This window comes from Oncorhynchus clarkii, chromosome 13 (genome assembly GCF_045791955.1).
Source record: "Oncorhynchus clarkii lewisi isolate Uvic-CL-2024 chromosome 13, UVic_Ocla_1.0, whole genome shotgun sequence".
Classification (NCBI taxonomy): domain Eukaryota; kingdom Metazoa; phylum Chordata; class Actinopteri; order Salmoniformes; family Salmonidae; genus Oncorhynchus; species Oncorhynchus clarkii.
In genome coordinates, this window is record NC_092159.1 from 58,131,515 (window position 1) to 58,147,509 (window position 15,995).

Genomic DNA, 15,995 nt, shown 5'->3' on the forward strand with positions numbered 1-15,995 from the left:
CTTCTCTCACCCGTCATCCAATCAGAGAGGAGGGCAGGACTCTGGGCTGGGCATGATCAAGCGTAGCAGACTTCCCCCCTTTTAATTTATTGAGGGGGAAAACATGTCCGTGCTTTGGCTCTTTTGATCCGCGATGTTTCATTTGATGTGGTGTTTTTTTATTGACTTTGAAATGCCTGTTTCCTATTCCACACACATTTATAGAGTAAGAATAAGCCCCTTGTTACACACTAGCCTAAAACTCAAGAGGGGAAAAATACACAACACAAAATCTAACTCTGGCCGGAGATTAACAACCCAGTAGCAAACTATTATGTTAGACATAGATGTAACGTTGTAATGTAATGTAATGTTTTACACTTTGATTAAAATGAAATCGAAATTATTCGTCTATTATTAGTAGTATTATTATTAATTATTATTAATAATCGTTTTTACCATGTCTCTTATTGAATTGTTGAATAGCCCTGTACATTTATTATGAATTAATGCACGGATACGGTCTTTGATCTCACATACTTTTTCTCTTCAAGCAATACTAACTTCACGCATTCTTTAATTTCCTCAAAGGTTATTACTGTGGTGGATATCTTTTACAGATTGCTATATACCGACTTCCTCTTAATTCATTTTTAATATACTGAAATGGTGCCCACAGGTGTTTCATGTTGCGAGTTGAAAGCCTTCCTGTGATGTATTGTGGCGCGCGCGGACACCCCTAGAGCGCAGGCAGTGCGTAAAGTAGACTAGCGCAGAAGCTATATGAGTTGCCATTGATGTGAATGATGAAGTGACACAAAATCTCACGCTAGTCTCAGTTTACTCCTAAACGACTTCTTATGCCATAGCCTTCTTCGCTATCAATTGAACGCAGAAGACGTTTTCATTACTTAAATTGCTCCTATTTAGCTATAATAACTGTCATGTCATGATATCATTTTAGAAAAGGCTATTATTATATTATTCTAAGAATGTGTGGCATGATTTCATTTTGACGACTAAATATCCTTGCTCAAGCTATCTATCGTTTAACATCTTCAGCTTTTACATGTGTTGTTTATAAATGCTTATTTCGATTAGATTTCAAAATAATTCAACATTACCTAGGTGTGCGCGAGCCTTTATTCCTAATGAACGACACTTTCAATATGTTGGCTTTAGGGCAACTCTAAGCATGTTGTGTTTATCTGCGAGAGTGGACGCGGACCCTTTTTTTAATCTACAAAAGCCCCCTAAAGATCAAAGCAGCCATCACTCTCTTTCTCTCCCCTCTATCCCTCCTTCTTTCCCTCCCTTCGCAGCCCTGTCAGAACCCTTGCTCGACTGTATATTTGAAGTCAAGTTGAGCATCCTGAAGGGAAGCCGTCACCTTAACGCTGGAATGCACGGTTGCGGTTGAAATATTTTTTTTAAAGGTTGGTCCCTCTCTGTGTCTGTGGAACAAACCCTTAATCTGATCCAGTCCGCAAGCGGCTTGCCTTGGATAAATACAATGCGTGCCATGCCATGTCGTCAACACGAGGCAATAGGGGATGCTTATTTATTTGCCTTGACGTATGTACTCGTCTTTAACTTAGGTTAGGCACGGCAATCACATTATAACATAACAGGAAGAATTTGGCAAAACGCCCTGTCCTTTTTAACCCAATCGCCAAATTGAAATGCGTCACATTTGTTCCTTTTCAAACTCCTTTTAAAATTGCTATTAGACTGTATAAAAGTCATTCTACAAAATGTTGGCAGTAGGCTTGTAGACTATGCACTAAAATAGCCTACTTTAATGTAAGTGTAAAATAGATGTGTATCCCTGTCTACCTGCTGTAGGTTATCTGTCCCTTTATTTCTGTCAACGGATGTCCCAACAAATGATAGAATAAACAATGTAATATAATATCAGAAATGTAACTTCGCGTAATTAAGCTATATACATCAGTAGGGCTCGACATTAGCCTAAATAAAACGATCAATAAACATCTAATTTGCATTCAAAGTTGTGTAAAAAGACAGTCCTATTTAGGGAACCCGACACTTTCTCAGGATAATTGATATGGTAATTGGTTTATTCCCGCAATGCTTGGAGGGGAGGGGAGGGGAGGGGGGGGGGGGGGGGGGGGGGTAGCTATGATGTCTTAATTAACCGTCACGCGCAATAAACACATAAAGGTATTAGTGTTTTATGGACTCTGTGGGATCCTCGGCTGGAGAGCTTTATCATCTTTAGGGGCGGCGAGACTAGAGAGAGCCGATGGGCTGGGTCACTTAACTCTGCAGAACCCTCCCTGTTGCGCCTAACTACCGCCCCATCCGCGTTTATATAGCAACGCGGTAACTAGGGGACTCGCTCGCTCGCTTGTGACAGTGATTCAATGATTGACACACCAAGAGATGCCCCTTACTTATTATTATAAAAACATTTTTTAAGAGATTCTCCTTATATTGGAACGCAAACAGGGCTACTAGTGGAACATGCTCATGGATCGTCCGCTTTTTCAGACAGAGATAGGCTACAGATTCACAGGAGATCCTTCACGGACCTCCGTGTCAATTCATAGCATCCTTTGAGCTCCACGAGCATCATATGTGCCTGTTGATGCCTTGGAGGTGCCAAGATAAGGCGTTAGGGAAACTACCATTCTCACGGTGCTCTTTGCGGTAGCCTACTTCTGTTCTGCTATTGCATACTACATACTACAGGTTAATATATTTTCTGTAAACAGATCAATGTATGACAGGACCTGAGGTGACAGTGAAGCAGCAATTGAGACAACACCATACAACAGTATTCAAGCTGGTAATGTTTACTCAATGTTTACTCAATGTCATTTCTAAACTCAATCACAGGTCCATCAGAACAATGACGTTCTGTATTGCTATTGGGGAAACAGGTGAGTCATTAACGTTGATAAATCCTTAATATGCGTTTCCCTTTTTCAAAAATGTCTCCCAACCTGAAATGTCCTTTGGAATACAAAAGTGAGTTAAAGCTTCTGCATGCTTCGGTTGAAGCATTCTGGCGCCGAGCTTAATTCAGCTAGGAGAACCGAACGAGTGTGCTCGCATACCTTCGACCTTCGCTTGAAAAGACCTTTGTTTGAAAAAGGAGAAAAAAGTGGGAGTAGTACAGTTTGTCCATGTTGAGACGCCATAGCATGAATACACTTCCTCAATATAGTCATAATTCATCTAAGATTTCTCAATAAATCTGCCATTCATTTTGACGTTTTTGTCGAGGAGATCTTAGTCGCGCAATTTTACATCAAATTAGGATGTTTGGTGCAACATTTCTCAAGTGAAATGACAACAAACACTTATTCGAAGAATCCCCACTGTTGACCAATCACAGACGAAGGGTATAGACTTCGACTTCGAATTTAGGCTTGCCTCGAGAAAAATTGTTGTGTGCGTGAATAGCCATAAAACCAGTGAATGTTTGTAAATGGTTGTGGAGATAATACAATATATATATATATATATATATATATATATATATATATATATATATATATATATATATATATATATATATATATATGTACATTGCTAACATAATATATGTACAAAGTGTTCCGGATGGGAGGCATGTGGACATCTTTATTAACCTCCAAAGTGTGTAGAAAGGTGAACAGCAAAGCATAGACCAGGAAATGTGGAGGTATCTGAAATTCTAGACAGATAAATAATACCAGCAGAGAATGGAAACTGTCCCATAGGGGAGAAAGGACATCATCACAAAGCAAACGTACGGGTCCATGCAACAAGGACTGACAGACCCATATCGATGTGCTACTGCTAAAGTGATAGGCAGTCCCAAATGACAACCTATTCCCTATGCAGTGCACTACTTTTGACCACAGCCCTATGGGCTCTGTTTGGGACGTAACCTTGGAGTAGGCGGCCAAGTAACCTGAATATGAAATCACACTCACCAGCAGGACTGATATTCATTGGGCAACTTAGATTAGAACATGTGCTGCTAGGGCCTATAGAAAGGAGAGGGTCTGACACAGATTGAGTCTAGTCACTTTGACCCATACCTCCCAAAATGTTATTCAATGTCATCCCTGGAAATGTTACCCTTAAGTCAGTCACAGATGGACCATGGCCCCTCTGACACACTCCAGAGAAGAGAGGTGCCTTGTTGGAGCTTCAAATGTCCTCATGACAAGCTGGTTGAACTAACACGTCTGTGGGCTTACTGTTATATGTTGTTTTTACTGTTGTGTCGTACTGCAAAAACTGGGCACGAAACTGAAAACGTTGCGAAAATGAGTGTTTCGTATTAGACAAGCCCAGGTAGTCCCTCATTCTTTGTTCTTCCACGAGAAATTCCATCATTTGGTGTGTTGTTTTGAAAACGCTGTCTCAGGCACTGCTCCAGAATCTCACACACACACACACACACACACACACACACACACACACACACACACACACACACACACACACACACACACACACACACACACACACACACACACACACACACACACACACACACACCTTTTAAACCCCCTGTGCTCTTTTGAGACCCCTATTTCAAAGTCACTGAGATCTCTTCTTCTAGCCATGGTAGCCAAAATAATGGGCAACGTGTCATTTTTATACATGACCCTAAGCATGATGGGATGTTAATTGCTTCATTAACTCAGGAATCACACGTGTAGAATCACCTACCTGCACATTGTGTAGTATAGGTCTGTACACAGTCTGAAACCCTAATGGACCAAGAACTGACAACTGAGTCTTCCACATGCACTCTCTCTCCCTTTCCCTCTGTCTCTCATCCTGAGCAGAAATACAAAAACAATTACACACAAGTGGGTTTGGAGGCTTTGCTCAATTTAGTTCTGTAATGTGCAGTTCAGTCAGATGCCCTTGCAGAATGCACATCTTACCTGTTGTTTTGCTGGAAATTAATGAAATTTGAATGCATTTTGTGCGAAAGCAAATGAAAAATGATCCACAGTTACAGTTTTTCTCAATTGCTAAAACACAATTTCTGAAACCATGCTCCATTTCCTGAAAACATTAAACACAAAACCTCATCTTCAAGCACTATTTACATGACCTCTGACTCCTCTCGCAAAATGAAACATTTGCCTAAAAACAGTTTTACCTGTGTTCAAAATCAAACACTGCTCTCAAATCATAAATAAAGTGATCAAAATTATATACACTCTCAAGCAGTCAGTAAACAATAGACCGAAAAATAGAAAACACATTGTTCAAAACATGCAATTCTCAGGGAGAAGTACATTTTTAATCTAAAAAAAAGGGGCCATGTATCGTGAGATTTTGAGTGAAAACCTCCTTCCATCAGCAAGGGCATTGAAGATAAAACGTGGCTGGGTCTTTCAGCATGACAATGATCCCAAACACACCGCCCGGGCAACGAAGGAGTGGCTTTGTAAGAAGCATTTCAAGGTCCTGGAGTGGCCTAGCCAGTCTCCAGATCTCAACCCCATAGAAAATCTTTGGAGGGAGTTGGAAGTCTGTGTTGCCCAGCAACAGCCCCAAAACATCACTGCTCTAGAGGAGATCTGCATGGAGGAATGGGCCAAAATACCAGCAACAGTGTGTGAAAACCTTGTGAAGACTTACAGAAAACGTTTGACCTCTGTCATTGCCAACAAAGGGTATATAACAAAGTATTGAGATTGAGATTGTTATTGACCAAATACTTATTTTCCACCATAATTTGCAAATAAATTCATTAAAAATCCTACAATGTGATTTCTGGATTTTTTTTCTCATTTTGTCTGTCATGGTTGAAGTGTACCTATGATGAAAATTACAGGCCTCTCTCATCTTTTTAAGTGGGAGAACTTGCACAATTGGTGGCTGACTAAATACTTTTTTGCCCCACTGTAGGTGGGAATGGGATTCTCATTTAGCTCTTGACCCTGCTGCTCTTGAACCTGCTGCTCAAATAAAATATCTCTTAGATTGGCAATAAATCTTAGAAGGTGCTGAGTGTTATATGGCCCGAGTGAAACATGGTGATGTAGAACACCATGGTTGCTGATAGCAGCACAGATTGTGACATTACCACCTCATTGACCAGGGACTTCAACAATGGCCCGCTGTCCAATCATATTTCGGCCTCTCCTTCTCCTCTTTGTTAGATTGAAGCCTGCTTCATCGACAAAGATGAACTCATGAGGTCTGTCCAACGATTCCAAGTCAAATATTGTCTGTAGAAATACAATATACTGTATGTAGGATTTTGAAAGTCGTACAGAAACAGTGCTATACTGTAGAATACAATTAGGCTTCTGAATCACATACAATGTATGTACTGAAGAGTAATGTCATTCACATAGTATGTGTTAGTACTGTAGACAATCTGGATTACAGTAAATGTTTCTGAATGTACACTTACTTGCACATACTGAGCTCGCAGTTCTTTCACCCTTGGTGAGTTGCGCTCAAAAGGTACTCTGTATACTTGTTTCATTCGCATCCTGTTACGATGGAGGACACGGTCAATTGTGGAAATGCTCACACTGTCGATTCCCTGGAAGTGTGTGTTGTCTTGTATCACTCGTTCCTGGATTTCTCTGAGTCGTATTGCATTATCTTGAAGGACCATGCCAACTATAACGGCCTCTTGCTCCCTAGTGAATATAGCTGTCCTTCCACCTGCATGTGGCATCCTTGCAATTCTACAAAAAGTAGTAGTGCAGTTACAAAACATATTCATGCAGTACAATACATACAGTGATTCACTTTACAAATGTCTATTGAAACAGCTGCACATAGTGTAGTACAGTAAATTTGCAATTACAAAAATACAGCAGTATACTGTACCTGTTCTCTTCTCTGAATGTCCTTACTATGGTGGACACAGAGAATCGGCTCAAATTGGGTTGCACTCTGAGTCCTGCTTCCCTCATTGTCAGTCCATGGACAAGAACATGGTCTATAACTGTTGCTCGAATTTCATCAGATATTTCCACTCTTTGTCTTACTCTTCCTCTTCATCCTCCTCTTCCTCCTCGTCGCCCACCTCGCATACTCACTCGTCCTCTCACATGGTTTCTTCTATCCATTCTCAGACTTTCTCCTTCCCACCTTCAACAACCTGTTTGCTCTCTGAACTGGCTTATATTGGTTGTGTCGCATCATTTGAAACAGGTTAAATCAATTTTGAGTGGTTGTGTTCAATCAATGACATGTCTTCTCTATTTGTATTTGATTGTTGCCACTTGTGTTTACCAGTATGGATGACATGTGCATTAGAGTGCAGAATGTGTTTTGAGAATGAGAATGTGTTTAGAGTTTTGCTGAAAAGTCTAAGTGAGATCTGCAATTGTTGTTTTACCATGTGAAATGGTTTAAGGTATTGACAACAGACTGCATAATTAGCTAAATGAGTCCAGGCAACTGAGAACTTTGTTCAGCCAATGGGGTTTTAGTGTTTAAGCAATTGAGAAAAACTGTAAGTCCACATAGACTGCTGTTGTGCTCACTGTGTGAAGAGTTTTGAAAAAGTGAGCTACGTATTGAGAAATGGGTCCTAGTGATTGTAAACAAAAAAACTGTAATCCCAGAATTAGGACATTCAACTGACCCAGCTGTTCCGATGGCAGCCAGTCCCTCAGAAGTGCCCCCGTAGCCCCATTAGCCCCAGCCTTAACCCCCCTTCCGGCTCCAGCCCTCCTATGAAAGTCAAAGCCCTGTCTTTTATCTGCGATCAGTTGCACGTGCCCTCCACAGATCCACAGGTTTTACTGTTTAATTCTAGGCTGGCAGGGCCCATCATGTGATCTAAACGCCTGCCTGTTTGCCTGTGTACCTGTCTGTCTATCTGTCTGTCTGTCTGTCTGTCTGTCTGTCTGTCTGTCTGTCTGTCCGTTTGGTTCAGAGTTAAGACACATCTCAACAATATGAGCGCACTTAGTCTGCGCTAACACTCCTCCTCCTCCTCCTCCTCCTCCTCCTCACACATCAACCCCCTCACCTCCTCCTCCTCCTGCTCCTCTTCCTCCACCTGATCCTCCTCCTCCTCCTCCTCCTCTTTACACATCAACCCCCTCCCCTCCTCCTCTGCCCCTCCCCTCCCCTCCTCCTCTCCTCCCCCCTCCTCCCCTCCTCCCCTCCTCCTCTCCTCCCCCCCCCCCTCCTCCTCTCCCCCCCCCCCTCCTCCTCTCCTCTCCCCCCTCCCCCCTCCTCCCCCTCCCCCCCTCCACCCCCCTCCCCTCCTCCTCCCCCCCCCTCCTCCCCTCCACCCCCCTCCCCTCCTCCTCCCCCCCCCCCCTCCCCCCCTCCCCCCTCCTCCCCTCCCCATCCACGACTGTTAGTCTTGATTTTCACATGCTGTTGTCCAGCGTCATATCCGTGATCATCAAATCCTGCTAGTTGGAGCTGTTAGGTCAGGTTACATCAAAGAGATCAGGAGGGATCAGGCTCTTGAAAGGGACAGGCTGGGGCTCACATCATCAGAAACAGGTGGAGTTCCTCCTTCCAAGAACAAAGGAGAGATCACCATCTATAAAACCTTTGTATTTCACACAATAGTTGCTTGAAATTCCTTTAATGTGGCACCCCTCGCTTTTTTCTCTCCACATAGTTCACGAGCTGTTACAGTAGGTACAAGCTTAAGGCCGTTTCTCTGATATCAGGTTTGGACGTTTCGAGTTTGGCCTCCCTACTAAAACCCTCTGGAGGTCACAGTCACACTTCTAACCTGTGATTCAGTGGTATTACGCCACAGAGTGTTAAAGTGTGGAAATCTGATAAAACTCTTGGAACTAAAAGAAAATCGGAAATCTGATTAATACAATTCAGGTGTTACGAATTAGTTGTAAAGTTGTTGAAACATTCATAGACTTTATGGGTAATATGATCATTTACACTTCATTTCCCGGCTGGCTCACATTTCAGAGCTCTTCTTTTGAAAGTCATTGCACTTCAGAAAGAGGTACACGTTCTTGTTGTCATACTGTCATAAACTGTAACTCATGATCTTGTTAGGATGGTTTGCTCAAAATGCATTTAAAAAAAAAATCTTTAGAATCTATTGCTATTGTGGTCGTGTAAGGGGAACATTTAGAATTAATGTTTGCAAAATCTTTATCTTTGAAATTACCATATGTTTTATAATTTCTATGTCTGACACTGAATGAAATTGACACGCTGTAGTGTTAGTGAGAAAGAAGCATGTGTAATTAGGGTTGCAAATTCCCTGGTTTTCCAGAAATCCTGGTTGCGGTATTCCGGATTCCTGCTTATTCCCTCCTGATTCCGGGAATCTTCCAACCGGGATTTCAGGAATACCAGGGAATTTATTGAAAGTTCCCGGAATTTTGCACCCATAAGTGTGATGCACCTACGTACCCACTACATTTTAGGTTCCTTTAAAACATTGTAGCTCCTTCCAACACATTCTCTCAACTCAGGACATTTCTGGAATCCGGTTCCTTTAAAGTCCATTTTACATTTTAACCACTGTTAAAAAATTAAATATAAAAAAGAAAGAAAGAAAGAAAGAAAACATGTAGAGAGTTTTGGGTGTTAACACTGGGCCTTTCATGTACCCCTTCACCACATGTTCTCTATATTACCCCGAGAATTAGTCAACAACCTTGATCCTGACTTGAGTCAAGAGGTGCCATCTAAGATGTGGACTTCAATGGAGAGTAAGAGGAGAGGCTGGAGACATCTGTCCAACAGGCTCCTATTTCGTAAGAGGAGACCTTATATTGGTTTCAGATGATCTCAGACCTGTTAGATAAAAACAAAGTATTTCAAGATAGGACAGCGTCCATTAGTGGTCTGCTGGGTCTCCTTGGTTACCAAGGGGTGACCCAATAGTCACATTGACAGGTTTTGCAAGTGGGGTTGGAGAGTTCTTTGTGCCTATGTTTCTTCTTGTCCCTTTCTCAGCATCAATATGATGTAATGGCCATGTTTTAGCAGGAGTACTTTTTATGAAGTCTCACTCGTAGATTCTCTGGCTATTCTGAATGGATCAGTGTCTGGAGATTTGGTTGCCTTCTTTTCCAGTTTTTTTCCTGTAATAATTTTGTTTTCAGATTTCATGTGTGTGTGTGTTTGCAAGCTGCAAGTATGCAAGCCATGTGTGTGCGCGTGTGTGTTAAAGATAGCTCAGAGACACCAATGCGTGAGTCCTGGAGCCCCCCCCCCCCCCCCTTCTCCTCCTACTTCAGGAGTTTCCACTACACTACATGCCTGGTGCCTGAATCACCGGAAGCCCCTGGGATGCCCTCTCTTACAGTAGGTGGGGATAGGGGAGGGAGTGGAAACCAATTATCATCCACGACATGCTGTTATTATCTGACAGGAGGCTGCCCTCCTTCCCCTCTACCTTCCCCTCCATGTCCCAAATGGCACCCTATTACCTGTATAGTGCACTACTTTTGACTAGTGCACTATAAAGGGAACAGGGTGCCACTTGGGATGCAACCATCTCCATAGAAATGGAGGGATAATCAGGTCTCTTTGTTTTGGAAAGGCAGGTTTGTACCGTGATGTTAGAGCTTCAGCGGACATGGTAAAGACCTCTATTACACGTTATAATTACAGGTCAGGATGACAGTAGCCACATAAGAGATTATTAATAATATCCCTGTGTTTCAACTCGTACAGTTCACCCCCCCCCCCCATGAAAAGACAAAATCGTTTAAAGTTGTAGCATTGCAGAAGGTTTTGATGATTTCATATCAGGCTACAGTTTAGTCCTACAGATGTAGGATCTTAATTTGATCACTATTTTGTTGCTGAGAATTTTCCTGCACCATAGGAAATGCAGATAAGCTTCAGGATTTACATAAATTCACTGAAAACCCACGCTAACACATGGTTATATTAACAGTATTGCACTTTCATGTAGGCTACTTTTGGCCAGCTAATATCCTAACCACCAATCAAGCAACAGCATGATTATTTTGCTTTGACAATATAGGCCAAATATACGTCAAAATAAGATCCTACATCTGTATGCATTCAACAGGTACAAAATGGAGTCAATACGAGCATAGTGTAGTGGATGTGAATCTTGCCTGTAGCATGTTGGCTATAGTACATGAGTGACGTCAACCCAAAGTGCTGTCGCCGAACCCAGGAAATGCTTTGGAATGGACAGTGTTTCTTGAGTGGCATGTGTTGTGCAGAAGGTTATAAGTTCGAGCCCCGCTCGGGTCAGAACAGAACTCTGTTACAGTACATTGAACAGTTGGTTGGCACAATCAGCCCCCCATTCCAACCACTTCACACCGACCAAGTATTTTTTCTTCCTCCAGTCCGAGGATGAAGAAGGATCCAATAATGAAAGGAGACGATAAGCACTGACAGCCTCTTCTCCATACCCTGGCATGTTACTGTGGTGCAGCGGCGGACTCCGCAGCGTCCTGTGCCAGGGCAAACCCATCCCAGCCAACTGTCTGACAGCAAGCCTTTTATCAGGATGACATCACTGGGCTACTTGATTACTTTCCACAGATGCATCCAGGTCTGGCAGTTTTCTCCCAGGAATCTGGAACGATCATCCCTGGCTATCTCTCCCTTTTCCCTTTCAGTGTCTCTAGAAATCAAAAATGGACCATCGCCGCTCTCCCAGAAGTTTGGTTGGGGGGTAAAACCCGTGAATTCAGATAAATAAAATGGTGTGATGGGTCTGACACTCAAAAAGATGTTGCATAAAGCTTACTTCATCTTTCAATGACTTTTCTTCTTTCCACTGCATCAGAGATAGCGTTTTGGCTTTGCAGCCTTAAGTATGTAGCTACAAATCGTTGGATTTCAAAACAGCATTTGTTTGGAACACAGGTCAGCAAACCATGAGCAGCAGGTGCTTCTATTCAGGGATGTGGCTTCTCAGGTCTACCTGTATACAAGTTACAGTCACAAAGAAAATGCAGAATTATTGGGTATGGGAGTGGGCACAAAGGGAACATTAAAACTTCAATCAGATTTAAATCAGTCAAATTTCTGCTAAATTTCCTCTTGTGCGCCACGGAGTCGGCTATGATAAATTACAAGGTAAGAACCTGAAATGTTTTCTTTCAGAGGAAATTGCTGCATGAGGTGGATATTTATATCCTCAGTTGGTGTTCTTGGTCAGGCCAGGTCAGGTCAGGTAAGGTCAGGTCAAGTCAAGTCAGGCCAGGCCAGGCCAGGTCAGGTCAGGTCAAGTCAGGCCAGGTCAGGTCAAGTCAGGCCAGGTCAGGTCAAGTCAGGCCAGGTCAGGTCAAGTCAGGCCAGGTCAGGCCAGGCCAGGTCAGCTCAGGTCAAGTCAGGCCAGGTCAGGTCAGGTCAAGTCAGGCCATGTCAGGTCAGGCCAAGCCAGGCCAGGCCAGGCCAGGCCAGGCCAGGACAGGTCAGGTCAGGCCACCCATGCCATGTTCCCCCAGTGTCCAGCCTCCTCACAGGCCTGTCTGTCTTCACCTATGTGAAGTAGTAGTATTGTAGTGTGGACCGTACTTGCGTACATAAGCCATGGCAAAAATGTTAAGAATTACAGGAAATTTGGTCTAAATCTGCAATATTTTATCTCAGTCTCATTGCAAAATGAGTAGAAGAGCATGAGATTAGCTATAAAACTGCCAATGTTTATCTCAGCCTCATTGCAAAATGAGTAGAAGAGCATGAGATTACCTATAAAACTGCCAATGTTTATCTCAGCCTCATTGCAAAATGAGTAGAAGAGCATGAGATTACCTATAAAACTGCCAATGTTTATCTCAGCCTCATGGCAAAATGAGTAGAAGAACATGAGATTAGCTATAAAATGGCCAATGTTTTTCTCTGCCCCATGGCAAAATGTGTAGAATTGCTGGAAATTATGTAAAAAAAATACAAAATTCTCTCAGACTCATTACAAAATGTGTAGAAGAGCATGAGATTAGCTATACAACTACTAATTTTTCTCTCTGCCCCATGATGATAGGTGTAGAATTGTAGGACATGTGTATTAAAACAGCAACATTTTCTCTCAGCCTCGTGGCAAAATGTGTAAAATAGCATGAGATTAGGAGGGGTAAGGATACTGGTCAGGAAAATGGTTACTGAACCACCTCTGGAACACACGGACTCTAGTTTACAATACAATAGAACAGAATAGAATAACTGTCATGCTACAGGAGGCATAAGACATCTTACACTGTCACAAAAAGGCAGAACGACATGCTTCTGCACTGCTTTCTGCATGAGTAAAGTCTACTAAATTCTTGTGGGTTTTGTGCCTTCCTGAAAATATCTTACCTTTGCTCTTAAGGCCACCTGTGGTTACCTAAAGGAAACATTTATTCAAAACAAGATTACATATATTTTTGTATATACAACAGCACCCACTTCCCTTTTCTCCTGTGGCAGGAAGAGGAGGGTTATTTGCGGGAAGAAGAGTGTTACTCAGGCTTTACTCATAAGAGTAGCCAACGTCAGACCACATCCATTTGCTTTGAGGTGACTAATAGACAGATTGCGGAAGGAATCTCTTCATATCTTCAATATCTGGCTTTAATCTGATCGGAGATCAGTGAGAGCACCTGGAAAAGGAAATAGGGGTTCTCTTTGGAACTTATCCAGACAAACAGGTCCCTCTTACAGTAAGGTTAAAGTGAGGATGATATTTACTGTAAAATATAGAAATTAACACCATGATCACATACAGTGGGGCAAAAAAGTATTTACTCAGCCACCAATTGTGCAAGTTCTCCCACTTAAAAAGATGAGAGAGGCCTGTAATTTTCATCATAGGTACACTTCAACTATGACAGACAAAATGAGAGAAAAAAATCCAGAAAATCACATTGTAGGATTTTTAATGAATTTATTTGCAAATTATGGTGGAAAAGAGAGAGACAGAGAGACAGAGACAGAGAGACAGAGACAGAGAGACAGAGACAGAGAGACAGAGAGACAGAGACAGAGACAGAGAGAGACAGAGACAGAGAGAGACAGTGAGACAGAGAGACAGAGAGACAGAGACAGAGAGACAGAGAGAGAGAGACAGAGACAGAGAGACAGAGATACAGAGACAGAGACAGAGAGACAGAGAGAGACAGAGAGAGACAGAGAGAGAAAGGCGACAACTGTAACATGTCTGAAGCGTAACCTGTTCCTGGCCCTCCTGGCTTTGAAACCCAGATGAAGATCGTCTGGCCGTGGCCCTGAAGTCATTATACCTTCAGAGGTAATTAACACCTGGCTTCTGTTGGGGCCCCAGTCGATGAGGCCCAGATTGTGCAGGTACAGATGGTCAGAGAGGGGGGGGCAGACGAGGGGTGAATGAGGGGTGGACGACAGATACGAAGAGCAAGGTGTGCTTGGATGTGCTTTTGATGTCAGCAGGAAGGGCTTGACCTTTCCTCCACCCCCCCTCCCCGACCTTGTCAACGCCATTTCCTGGAGTGCCCTGTAAAGATGAACATGTGGACAGACGGAGACAGGGGGCTGCCGGACCCCCTTAGGATGAGCGAGGAAACCCAGCTGGCATGGCTGCTTTTGAAGACATCTCTTATCACCTCCACTACTGTCTGTGTACCTCACATAAGTAGCCTGTGTCAAAATAACAGGTTTGACATTTTGTCATGACTGCACAGTATATTTGTAGTGCATGTAGAATTTGGTCAGTAGACGTTGACTTAACTGGGTGAAGTGGACATTACAGAAGGACACTGGCTGATGTTTTACTCCTTACTAAAAACCTCCACCTGATGCATTTCTGGAGGTGGGGAAAAGCTGCAATCAAAGGGAGAGGGGTTGCAGTCTGGCCTTGACCTTGGAGGCCACAGAGAGAGAGAGAGAGAGAGAGAGAGAGAGAGAGAGAGAGAGAGAGAGAGAGAGAGAGAGAGAGAGAGAGAGAGAGAGAGAGAGAGAGAGAGAGAGAGAGAGAGAGAGAGAGAGAGAGAGAGAGAGAGAGAGAGAGAGAGAGAGAGAGACAGAGAGAGAGAGAGAGAGAGAGATCAATATTGCAGATGGGTGTCCATCTGGCACCGTCAAGCCCCCTTCGTCCCCCTCTGGTCTGTCTGATGGGAGATGGAGATGATGCGTAAGGTAATATAGAGCCCTGCATATACACATCAATAACACTATACATATCTATATATACATGAATTACACAATACATGAAAAGCAAAACACAATGGTATGAAACAAACACATTGTTCAGTAAAAAGGCCCTCTAACATCCACCTGAATTGCCCTTGAGGCCCCAACCCCACTAACTTTTATAAGGACTTCAGCAGTCGGCATTGACAGTGACACTTGTATTTAGTATGTGGGAATCGAACCCATAACCCTGGTGTTGACAATAGCACCGTGGTCTATCCCACTGATCCATTATAACCAAAGGTAAATCTCAAAACTTCCCTTATCTACATCACCCCCTGTGATCCATTAGATCAACACAGTTAACACCACAGTTACCACCACAGACACCCAACCTCCAAATACCCCCCCCCCCCCCAAAAAAAACAAACAGTTCTGAGGCTTAATCCTTTCTCCCTTTAATAATTGTTCATTTTTGTATGATTGTATGATTACTATATTAGAATATATTATTGTGTGGCTGTGTGTTTTTGCCTGTGTGTGTGTGTGTGTGTGTGTGTTCCATCTTGATGTCATTGGTCTAGCGACCCAGGATAACTGTATGGATATGTCTGTGTGACCCTGTGTGTGTGTGTGTGTGTGTGGCTGTGTGTTTTTGCCTGTGTGTGTGTGTGTGTGTGTTCCATCGTAAGGCCATTGGTCTAGCGACCCAGGATAACTGTATGGATATGTCTGTGTGACCCTGTGTGTGTGTGTGTGTGTGTGGCTGTGTGTTTTTGCCTGTGTGTGTGTGTGTGTGTGTTCCATCGTAAGGCCATTGGTCTAGCGACCCAGGATAACTGTATGGATATGTCTGTGTGACCCTGTGTGTGTGTGTGTGTGTGTGTGGCTGTGTGTTTTTGCCTGTGTGTGTGTGTGTGTGTGTGTTCCATCGTAAGGCCATTGGTCTAGCGACCCAGGATAACTGTATAGACAAGTCTGTG